Source organism: Arachis ipaensis, chromosome B10 (assembly GCF_059453495.1).
Source record: "Arachis ipaensis isolate K30076 ecotype BB chromosome B10, ASM5945349v1, whole genome shotgun sequence".
Taxonomy (NCBI): domain Eukaryota; kingdom Viridiplantae; phylum Streptophyta; class Magnoliopsida; order Fabales; family Fabaceae; genus Arachis; species Arachis ipaensis.
In genome coordinates, this window is record NC_142435.1 from 33,345,443 (window position 1) to 33,356,201 (window position 10,759).

The 10,759-nt window shown below is 42.1% G+C and overlaps 2 non-coding genes across 2 annotated transcripts; both read left to right on the top strand.

Moving 5' to 3' along the window:
* The first annotated feature begins 4,578 nt into the window (after positions 1-4,578).
* LOC148579625 (small nucleolar RNA R71) lies at positions 4,579-4,682 on the top strand. The gene has a single exon (XR_015899661.1). It is a non-coding gene; the product is annotated as a small nucleolar RNA R71 (small nucleolar RNA).
* A 5,728-nt stretch (positions 4,683-10,410) lies between these two features.
* LOC148579626 (small nucleolar RNA R71) lies at positions 10,411-10,514 on the top strand. Its single transcript, XR_015896421.1, has one exon. It is a non-coding gene; the product is annotated as a small nucleolar RNA R71 (small nucleolar RNA).
* The last annotated feature ends 245 nt before the right edge of the window (positions 10,515-10,759 follow it).

Genomic DNA, 10,759 nt, shown 5'->3' on the forward strand with positions numbered 1-10,759 from the left:
AAGTTTAAACATAACATGGAAGCAGGTTCTATTTCATACAAGATCTTCCTTATTTAAAGCATAGAAAACGATGGACTAAAAAGAACTCCACCACCTTTCATTCATGTGGATGCCCATGCTCCCATCCTTGCTTGTCCTCATTGTGTCTCTCTTGAGTGCTTGTGCTCCCACTTCCTTTGCCTTTTCCAAGCAGCTTCTTCCAGAAACCACCATCTTCCATATTCTTCTTGAGTGTCTCCTTTTGCTGTTTCACCTTCCTTTCTTCTTGTTCTACAAAATCTTTTTGGACCTCATCATATGTAGGGATGGCATAGTGTAGCTGATGCATATTACTAGTCATGTAGTTTAACTTGGCTTGAGTGTTCACATAGAACTCCTGCCTATGTAGTTACCTTCCTTCATTGAGTACACTGAACTCATTGAAAGTTTTCATTTGGGCTATCTACCGCTGGTTGAGTTCTTGCAAGTGCTTCTCTTGAAGCTCTTGCCTCTCATTCACTTGGTTGATGGCTTGAGTGAGCCTGGAGTAGTGTTCCTGCTGCTGCTCTATTTGTTGTTTTTGCCATGCTTCCTGTTGGCTCAGCCAGTTGGTTTGAAGGTTCAGTATTTGCTCTTGTCCTTCCATATGTCTCATCCCCAAATCCTCAATGGCTCTTAGAAGGTGACTCATGTTCAAGTTGGCTGGATCAGAATACTCTCCTTGTTGATATTCTTCCTGATGAGGTTCCTCTTGGTGAACTTTTTCTTTTGCTTTTGGTTTTCCTATTTGTGGTCTTCTTTGTTGTTGAGCAGGTGTAGTATAAACCAATCTCTCGAGTGTAACTGGCCTCCCTGGGTTTACCCAGTCTGGATTACTGTCCTCAAATACTACCTTGGCCTTGTTGCATAAGCGGAGAATGGTGCTGGGGTACCAAAGCCTGGCACCTGAATCAACCTTCTCAGCCGAATCTTGAATCCCTCGGCGATGAGCTCATTCACATTGATCTCCCCACCTTGTATTAAGTAATGCACCATAGTAGCTCGATTGATGTTTACCTCTGAATTATTTGCAGCTGGTAGAATGGACCTCCTCACAAGTTCAAACCACCCCTTGGCTTCAGGGCTCAGGTCTCCTCTCTTGATGAACTTGGGTCTCCCATCTGTGTACCTCTCCCAGTCAGCTGCTATAACACAGATGTCTACCACTATCTCTGAGAGCTCATTATTATCAGCGCTTCTACTTATCCTTGCCTGATAACTTTCCTCATCAAAACGAGGTGATTTCAGGTGAAGAACTCTTGTTATGGCATTTGGGCTGAAGTCCACCTCTTTTCCTCTTACGTAACTTTTGAAGGTTGAGGCCTTGGTTTTATCCTCTCTTACTACATTCGCATAAAATTCTTTGATGAGGTTTCCATTGATCTTCCCCTCTGGACTTGTGAGTAATTGCCACCCCCTCTGTTCGATTTTCTCCAGAATTTGTGGTGACTCATCTGCATTGATTTGGAAGATTAACTCTGGCAATATCTTTCTCGCCATTATCCGTTCGAATTCACGTTCATGAAAGGCATTTTTGAATTTCTTCTCATCGAAAGGAACACTCTCCATGGGTTCCTTCCTCTTTTGCCTCTTTGAGCTTGATGATGCCATGAATTCAGTTGCTGTTTTGAGGTGGAGGTTTGGAGGATACGGAGAGATGAGGAATAGGTTGGCTAGGACAGAGTGTGATAAAGAGATTTGAGCAAGCCGAAAGTATGAAGTGTGGAGAGTGGGAATTTGAGTGTGAGGAATGATCATGCACTAAGGTTCACTTATATAGGGAGGTCATGAGTGGATGGAAGGTGTGGATTGCAAGGATTGTTGCTTGATGGACGGTTGGGGTTGTGTATGAAGGAAGGACAAGGATCATCACTTAATGAGAGTGATTGGTTCGGTCTTCAAGGGTCTTCTTTCTCCAATGTTGCATGGCAGCGTTTCCCCATGCGTTCCCTCTTGAGACATGTGTGTAGTGCTCTTCATTAAGTGGCGAAATTTCCCCCATTTAATTGTCCAATCAATCCCTTTTTATGCTCCTTTTCTTTTCCTATAAAGACAAACTAAGAAAAGTAAAAAAAGATATTAAAATGACCATATGAACTTTACGGCTAATATTAATAAAAGGGAAGAAAGGATTTGATTGTTTATTTATGAATTCCAACTAACTAACTAACTATTGGTGGGTCCTTATATGCATTTTGGTGGCACCATGGGGTGACCCCAAACTTAGTTTGAAGCAATGTGATGAAAAGTTTTGTTCAAAGCTCCCAAGACTAGCATGCATCTTGGTTTGCTTTGAACACCAAACTTGTTCTTCACTATATACTGCATGATAAAGATTTCACCAAGTGTTTGTCAAGTTTGGGTTGAAATTCATAAACATTGATTTATTCATTATTTTAAAAACATATAAAACATGGGTTGCCTCCCATGAAGCGCTTCTTTAGCGTCACTAGCTTGACGTTTTTCCTTCATCAGGGTGGTTGGTAGTGCTTAAAGTCCTCCCCTCTTGCTGTGGACTTATATCCATTGGTTGGATCAATGATATCCACATGTTCCAGGGAAAGAACTCTGTTGATAGTGAAGACCTTGGGTAACTGAGATGGTACAGTGGGGAGATTAGGGGGAATATCTGAGAAGTAAGCTGAGACAACTCTATCCCCTGGAGAGAAGTCTTTCGTAGGGATTTTCTTGTTCCTCCACCTCCTTGGTACCTTCTTCTTTGTTTCTTTTGATGTTGCCTTCCCCTTGGTGACCTCTTTTTCTAAAGGAGTTGTGGTGCTGTCTTCACCTGCCTCTAGAGGTTTAGGTTCCTCCAACTTTTCCTTGAGCTATGGCAATTGCTGTTTTCCTTGTTTATCTATTAAGGGGATCTCAGAATGAACCGGCTGTGCTTCAATGCTTGTTTCCTTGTCCTCTTGATCTGTTTCTTGTGAGAGTTTGAAAACATTGAAGCTGAGTCGTTCATCATGGATTCTCAATATTAGCTCCCCTTTCTCTACATCGATAAGTGCTCTGGCCATAGTTAGGAATGGTCTTTCCAATATGATTGGATGAGTGTGACTCTCTTCCATGTCCAGGATGACAAAGTCTGTTGGGAGAAAGTATTTCCCAACCTTTAGCAACACATTTTCCACCACTCCTATTGCTTGCTTTTGAGTTTTGTTAGCCAGTCTGATGATTACATCTGTGGGTATTATCTCATTGATCTGCAGCCTCTTCGCCAGGGATAAGGGCAGTAAGTTGATGCTGGCCCCCAAATCACATAGTGCTCTATCGAACATAGTTTCACCTATGGCACAAGGGATGTGAAAACTCCCTGGATCTCTTCTTTTTGTAGGCAGCTCAGGTTGAATAAGGGCACTACATTCCTTGTTCATCACTATAGTCTGGCCTCCTTTGAGTGAGCTTTTCCTGGGAAGAAGTTCCTTCATATACTTGATGAATGCAGTCATTTTTTGAATTGCCTTGATGAATGGTATGTTCACATGCAGAGATGCAAACAAGTCTAGGAACCTTGAGTATATTCTTTTTCCCACAGCACCATTGAGCAGTTGAGGGAAGGGTGCATAGAGCTTCAGCAGCTCTTATTGTGAGATTTCTGGTTCTTGGCGATCTCTATCCTTCTCCTTTGTTGAGTTGTCTTCAGGTTGTTTGCAAAGTTTGCCTTGCTTGTCTTCAGTCTCTTGATCACTCGCAGTGACCATTTTGCAATCTTTCCATCTTACTTTCTTTGCTTCTCCTTTGGGGTTTTTCTCCGTGTCACTTGGGAAGCTATCAGTAGGTTTGGGAATCTTCTCAGCTAAATATCCCACCTGGAATTCCAGCTTCCTGATGGTCTCTCCCTAGTTCTTAATATTGGCTCGCACATCCTTTTTGAACACCTTATTTTCTTGAATCTCTTGGCATATTCCTTCAAGTAAGACTTCAATCTTAGAGAGCTTGTCATCAATTGATGAGTGATTCGGAGCAGATGTGCTGTTTTGGTTTTGATAGGTGTGTGGAGAAGTGTTGTTGTGGGGGTATTGAGATGTCCTCTGTGTGAATTGCTGGTGAGCTGCATTGTTGTTGGAGTTGTAACGTCTCTGGTCTTGGTTTTGATCTTGCTCACTTCCCCACCCAAAGTTTGGGTGGTTTCTCCATCCAGGGTTGTAGGTCTTGGAGTATGGATCATAGTTTTTCCTTGGTGAATTCCCAATGTAGTTGGCTTGCTCCTGACTCCCCTCTGCTTCTTCATTCACTCCTTCTTGGGTTGTTGATGAAGTGGAGATTGCTGCTACTTGGTTCATCTCCATCTTCTTAGTGAGGTCAGCCAGCTGCTGGGTAATGAGCTTGTTTTGGGCCAACAGAGCATCCATATTATTTAGCTCCATTACTCCTCTTGTGTTCCCTCTTTCGAAAGCATAGAAATAGTCGTTCTCTGCTATCGTTTCAATAACATCTATGGCTTCCTCAATAGTCTTCTTCTTGTTCAAAGATCCTCCGGATGAATGGTCTATGGCCTTCTTTGACTCATAAGAGAGTCCTTCATAGAAAATGTGCAGCTGCACCCATTCGTTGAACATGTCAGGTGGACACCTCCTTGTTAACTCCTTGAACCTCTCTCATGCTTCATATAGAGTCTCACCATCTTGTTGCCTGAAAGTTTGGACCTCAGCTCTCAGCCTATTAATTCGTTGAGGAGGGTAAAATCTTGCCAAGAATTTGTTCACCACGTCTTCCCAAGTTGTCAAGCTTTCCCTTGGGAAAGATTCCAGCCACTTGGCTGCTTTGTCCCTAAGTGAGAATGGAAATAGGAGCAGTCTATAGGCGTCAGGGTGAACACCATTAGACTTCACTATGTCACATATTCTCAGGAAGGTGGTTGGTGCACGAAATTGTGATGTCCAGGCTCGAACAATCCCTGGTAATGGCTCCAAAGCTTGGTGCTCTGATCTTAATTCATAATTGTCACAACTTCGATACAACTAACCAGCAAGTGCACTGGGTCGTCCAAGTAATACCTTACGTGAGTAAGGGTCGAATCCCACGGAGATTGTTGGTATGAAGCAAGCTATGGTCACCTTGTAAATCTCAGTCAGGCGGATATAAAATAATCATGGAGTTTTCGAATAATAAATAATAGAATAGGGATAGAGATACTTATGTAAATCATTGGTAGGAATTTCAGATAAGCGAATGGAGATGCTTTTCGTTCCTCTGAACCTCTGCTTTCCTGCTATCTTCATCCAATCAGTCTTACTCCTTTCCATGGCTGGCTGTATGCAAGGGCATCACCGTTGTCAGTGGCTACATCCCCTCCTCTCAGTGAATAATATGCTTACACACCCTGTCACGGCACGGCTATTCATCTGTCGGTTCCCGATCATGCTGGAATAGGATTCACCCTCCTTTTGCGTCTGTCACTAACGCCCAGCACTCGCGAGTTTGAAGCTCGTCACAGTCATTCAATCATTGAATCCTACTCAGAATACCACAGACAAGGTTTAGACCTTCCGGATTCTCTTGAATGCCGCCATCATTCTAGCTTACGCCACGAAGATTCTGATTAGGAGATCTAAGAGATACTCATTCTAGCTTAATTCATGTAGAACAGAAGTGTTTGTCAGGCACGCGTTCATAAAGGGGAAGGATGATGAGCGTCACACATAATCATCACCTTCATCACGTTCTTGGGTGCGAATGGATATCTTAGAAGCGAAATAAGATGAATTGAATAGAAAACAGTAGTACTTTGCATTAATCTTTGAGGAACAGCAGAGCTCCACACCTTAATCTATGGAGTGTAGAAACTCTACCGTTGAAAATACATAAGTGAAAGGTCTAGGCATGGCCGAGATGGCCAGCCCCCTAAACGAGATCAATAGTCTCCTACGATGAACAATGGATTAAAACTGAGACCAAAGATGGTCAAAAAGACTAGTAAAAGGTCCTATTTATAATAAACTAGTCACTAGGGTTTACATGAGTAAGTAATTGATGCATAAATCCACTTCCGGGGCCCACTTGGTATGTGTTTGGGCTGAGCTTAAGTGTAGCACGTGCAGAGGCCATTTGTGGAGTTGAACGCCAGTTTCTGTGCCAGTTTGGGCGTTCAACTCTGGTTTTGGATCCTTTTCTGGCGCTGGACGCTAGATTTGGGCAGAAGGCTGGCGTTGAACGCCAGTTTACGTCGTCAATTATTGGCCAAAGTATAAACTATTATATATTTCTGGAAAGCCCTGGATGTCTACTTTCCAATGCAATTGGAAGCGCGCCATTTCGAGTTTTGTAGCTCCAAAAAATCCACTTTGAGTGCAGGGAGGTCAGAATCCAACAGCATCAGCAGTCCTTCTTCAACCTCTGAATCTGATTTCTGCTCAAGTCCCTCAATTTCAGCCAGAAAATACCTGAAATCACAGAAAAACACACAAACTCATAGTAAAGTCCAGAAATGTGAATTTAACATAAAAACTAATGAAAACATCCCTAAAAGTAACTAGATCCTACTAAAAACATACTAAAAACAATGCCAAAAAGCGTATAAATTATCCGCTCATCACAACACCAAACTTAAATTGTTGCTTGTCCCCAAGCAACTGAAAATCAAATAGGATAAAAAGAAGAGAATATACTATAAATTCCAAACTATCAATGAAACAGAGCTCCAATCATATGAGCGGGACTTATAGCTTTTTGCCTCTTGAATAGTTTTGGCATCTCACTTTATCCATTGAGGTTCAGAATGATTGGCATCTATAGGAGCTTCAGATTTCGAATAGTGTTATTGACTCTCCTAGTTCAGTATGATGATTCTTGAACACAGCTTCTTTATGAGTCTTGGCCGTGGCCTTAAGCACTTTGTTTTCCAGTATTACCACCGGATACATAAATGCCACAGACACATAATTGGGTGAACCTTTTCAGATTGTGACTCAGCTTTGCTAAAGTCCCCAATTAGAGGTGTCCAGGGTTCTTAAGCACACTCTTTGTTTTTGCTTTGGATCTTGACTTTAACCGCTCAGTCTCAAGTTTTCACTTGACACCTACACGCCACAAGCACATGGTTAGGGACAGCTTGGTTTAGCCGCTTAGACCAGGATTTTATTCCTTTAGGCCCTCCTATCCACTGATGCTCAAAGCCTTGGGATCCTTTTTATTTGCCCTTGCCTTTTGGTTTTAAGGGTTATTGGCTTTTTCTGCTTGCTTTTTCTTTTTCTTTCTATTTTTTTTTTCGCTTATTTTTTTTTCTCTTTTTTTTTTCTGCAAGCTTTGTTCTTTGCTGCTTTTTCTTGCTTCAAGAATCATTTTTATGATTTTTCAGATTATCAAATAACATGTCTCCTAGTCATCATTCTTTCAAGAGCCAACATATTTAACATTCTTAAACAACAACTTCAAAAGGCATATGCACTGTTCAAGCATACATTCAGAAAACAAGAAGCATTGTCACCACATCAATATAATTAAGCTAAGTTCAAGGATAAATTCGAAACTCATGTACTTCTTGTTCTTTTGAATTAAAACATTTTTTATTTAAGAGAGGTGATGGATTCATAGGACATTTATAACTTTAGGACAAAGTCACTACTACTAATGATCATGTAATGAAGATACAAACATAGATAAGCACATAATATAGAAAACGAAAAACAGAGAAAGTAAGGACAAGGAATGAATCCACCTTAGTGATGTCCTTGAGCTCTTCTATGTCTCTTCCTTGTCTTTGCTGCTCCTCCTTCATTGCTTTTAGATCTTCTCTGATTTCATGAAGGATGATGGAGTGCTCTTGATGTTCCACCCTTAGTTGCTTCCAATAATTGTGTGGAAGAAAATGTATCCCCTGAGGTATCTCAGGGATCTCTTGATTTGCAGTCAAATGTTCTACCACTGAACTATAGACCCTTGATGGAAGCTTTTGTCTTCCCTTTCCTCTTTCTAGAGGCTTCTCTGGCCTTAGGTGCCATCAATGGTTATGGAAAAAAAAACAAAAAAGCTATGCTTTTTACCACACCAAACTTAGAATGTTGCTCACCCTCGAGCAAAAGAAGAAAGAATAGAAGAATAAGAAGATATGGAGGAGATGGATGGGAGTGTGTATTCGGCCATATGGGTGGGATTGGGTGGGAGAGAGATGTTGAATTTTGAAGGTAGTGGGTGTATGGATGTGAGTGGTAAATGGAAAACAGAAGGGATGATTATGAATGGAAAGAGAGATGATGAGGTAGGTAGGGATCCTGTGGGGTTCACAGATCCTGAGATGATCCTGTGGGGTCCACAGATCCTGAGGTGTCAAGGCATTTACATCCCTGCACCAATTTAGGCATGTAAAATGCCTTTGCACACAACTTTGGGCGTTCAGCGCCAGGTTGGTGCCCATTTTGGGCGTTCAACGCCCATTTGCTACCATTTCTGGCGTTGAACGCCAGAACCATGCTTGTTCTGGGTGTTCAGCGCCAGGATGTTGCCCATTCTGGGCGTTCAGCGCCAGAACCATGCTCTGTTCTGGCGTTTGAACGCCAGGCAGATGCTCCTCCAGGGTGTGATTTTTCTTCTGCTATTTTTGATTCCGTTTTCAATTTTTATATTTATTTTGTGACTCCACATGATCATGAACCTAAGAAAACATGAAAAACAATAAAAATAAGAATTAGATAAACATTGGGTTGCCTCCCAACAAGCGCTTCTTTAATGTCAATAGCTTGACAGTGGGCTCTCATGGAGCCTCACAGATGTGCAGAGCTTTGTTGAGACTCTCCAACACCAAACTTAGAGTTTGGATAAGGGAGTTCAACACCAAACTTAGAGTTTGGTTGTGGCCTCCCAACACCAAACTTAGAGTTTGACTGTGGGGGCTCTGGTTGACTCTGCTTAGAGAGAAGCTTTTTCTGCTTCCTCTCCATGGTTGCAGAGGGAGATCCTTGAGTTTTAAACACAAGGGAGTTCTCATTCCATTGAAGGACTATTTCACCTCTGTCAACATCAATCACAGCTCTTGCTGTGGCCAGGAAAGGTCTTCCTAGGATGATGGATTCATCCTCTTCCTTTCCAGTATCCAGGACTATGAAATCAGCAGGGATGTAAAGGCCCTCAACCTTTACTAAAACGTCCTCTACTTGTCCATAAGCCTGTTTTCTTGAACTGTCTGCCATCTCTAATGAGATTTTAGCAGCTTGCACCCCATAGATTCCCAGTTTCTCTATTACAGAGAGGGGCATGAGGTTTATTCTTGAACCAAGGTCACATAGGGCCTTAAAGATCATAGTGCCTATGGTACAGGGTATTATGAACTTTCCAGGATCCTGTCTCTTCTGAGGCAATGTCAGTTGATCCAGATCTCTTAGTTCATTGATGAACAAGGGAGGTTCAACTTCCCAAGTATCAATGCCAAATAATTTGGCATTCAGCTTCATGATTGCACCAAGAAACTTGGCAGTTTGCTCTTCAGTAACATCCTCATTCTCTTCAGAAGAGGAATACTCATCAGAGCTCATGAAGGGCATAAGGAGGGTTAATGGAATCTCTATGGTCTCTAGATGAGTCTCAGATTCCTTTGGTTCCTCAGAGGGAAGCTCCTTATTGATCACTGGACGTCCCAGGAGGTCTTCCTCCTTGGGATTCACGTCCTCTCCTCTCCTCACAGGTTCGGCCATGGCGCTTATGTCAATGGCCTTGCACTCTCCTTTTGGGTTCTCTTCTGTATTGCTTGGGAGAGTACTAGGAGGGATTTCAGTGATCCTTTTACTCAGCTGGCCTACTTGTGCTTCCAGATTTCTAATGGAAGACCTTGTTTCATTCATGAAACTTACAGTGGCCTTAGATAGATCAGAGACTAGATTTGCTAAATTAGAAGCATTTTGTTCAGAGTTCTCTGTCTGTTGCTGAGTTGATGATGGAAAAGGTTTGCTATTGCTAAACCTGTTTCTTCCACCATTATTAAAGCTTTGTTGGGGCTTTTGATCCTTCCATGAGAAATTTGGATGATTTCTCCATGTTGAGTTATAGGTGTTTCCATAAGGTTCACCTAAGTAGTTCACCTCTGCTATTGCAGGGTTCTCAGGATCATAGGCTTCTTCTTCAGAAGATGCCTCTTGAGTACTGTTGGATGCAGCTTGCATTCCATGCAGACTCTGAGAGATCATATTGACTTGCTGAGTCAATATTTTATTCTGAGCCAATATGGCATTCAGAGTATCAACTTCAAGAACTCCCTTCTTCATAGGCGTCCCATTACTCACAGGATTCCTTTCAGAAGTGTACATGAACTGGTTATTAGCAACCATGTCAATGAGTTCTTGAGCTTCTGCAGGCGTTTTCTTTAGGTGAATGGATCCACCTGCAGAAGTGTCCAGTGACATCTTTGATAGCTCAGATAAACCATCATAGAATATATCCAGGATGGTCCATTCTGAGAGCATGTCAGAAGGACACTTTTTGGTCAACTGTTTGTATCTTTCCCAAGCTTCATAGAGGGATTCACCTTCTTTCTGTCTGAAGGTTTGAACATCAGCTCTAAGCTTGCTCAGCTTTTGAGGAGGAAAGTACTTGGCTAAGAAAGTCGTGACCAGCTTATCCCAAGAGTTCAGGCTGTCTTTAGGTTGAGAATCCAACCATAATCTAGCTCTGTCTCTTACAGCAAAAGGGAAAAGCATGAGCCTGTAGACTTCAGGATCTACTCCATTAGTCTTAACAGTATCACATATCTGCAAGAATTCAGTTAAGAACTGAAAAGGATCTTCAGATGGAAGTCCATGAAACTTGCAGT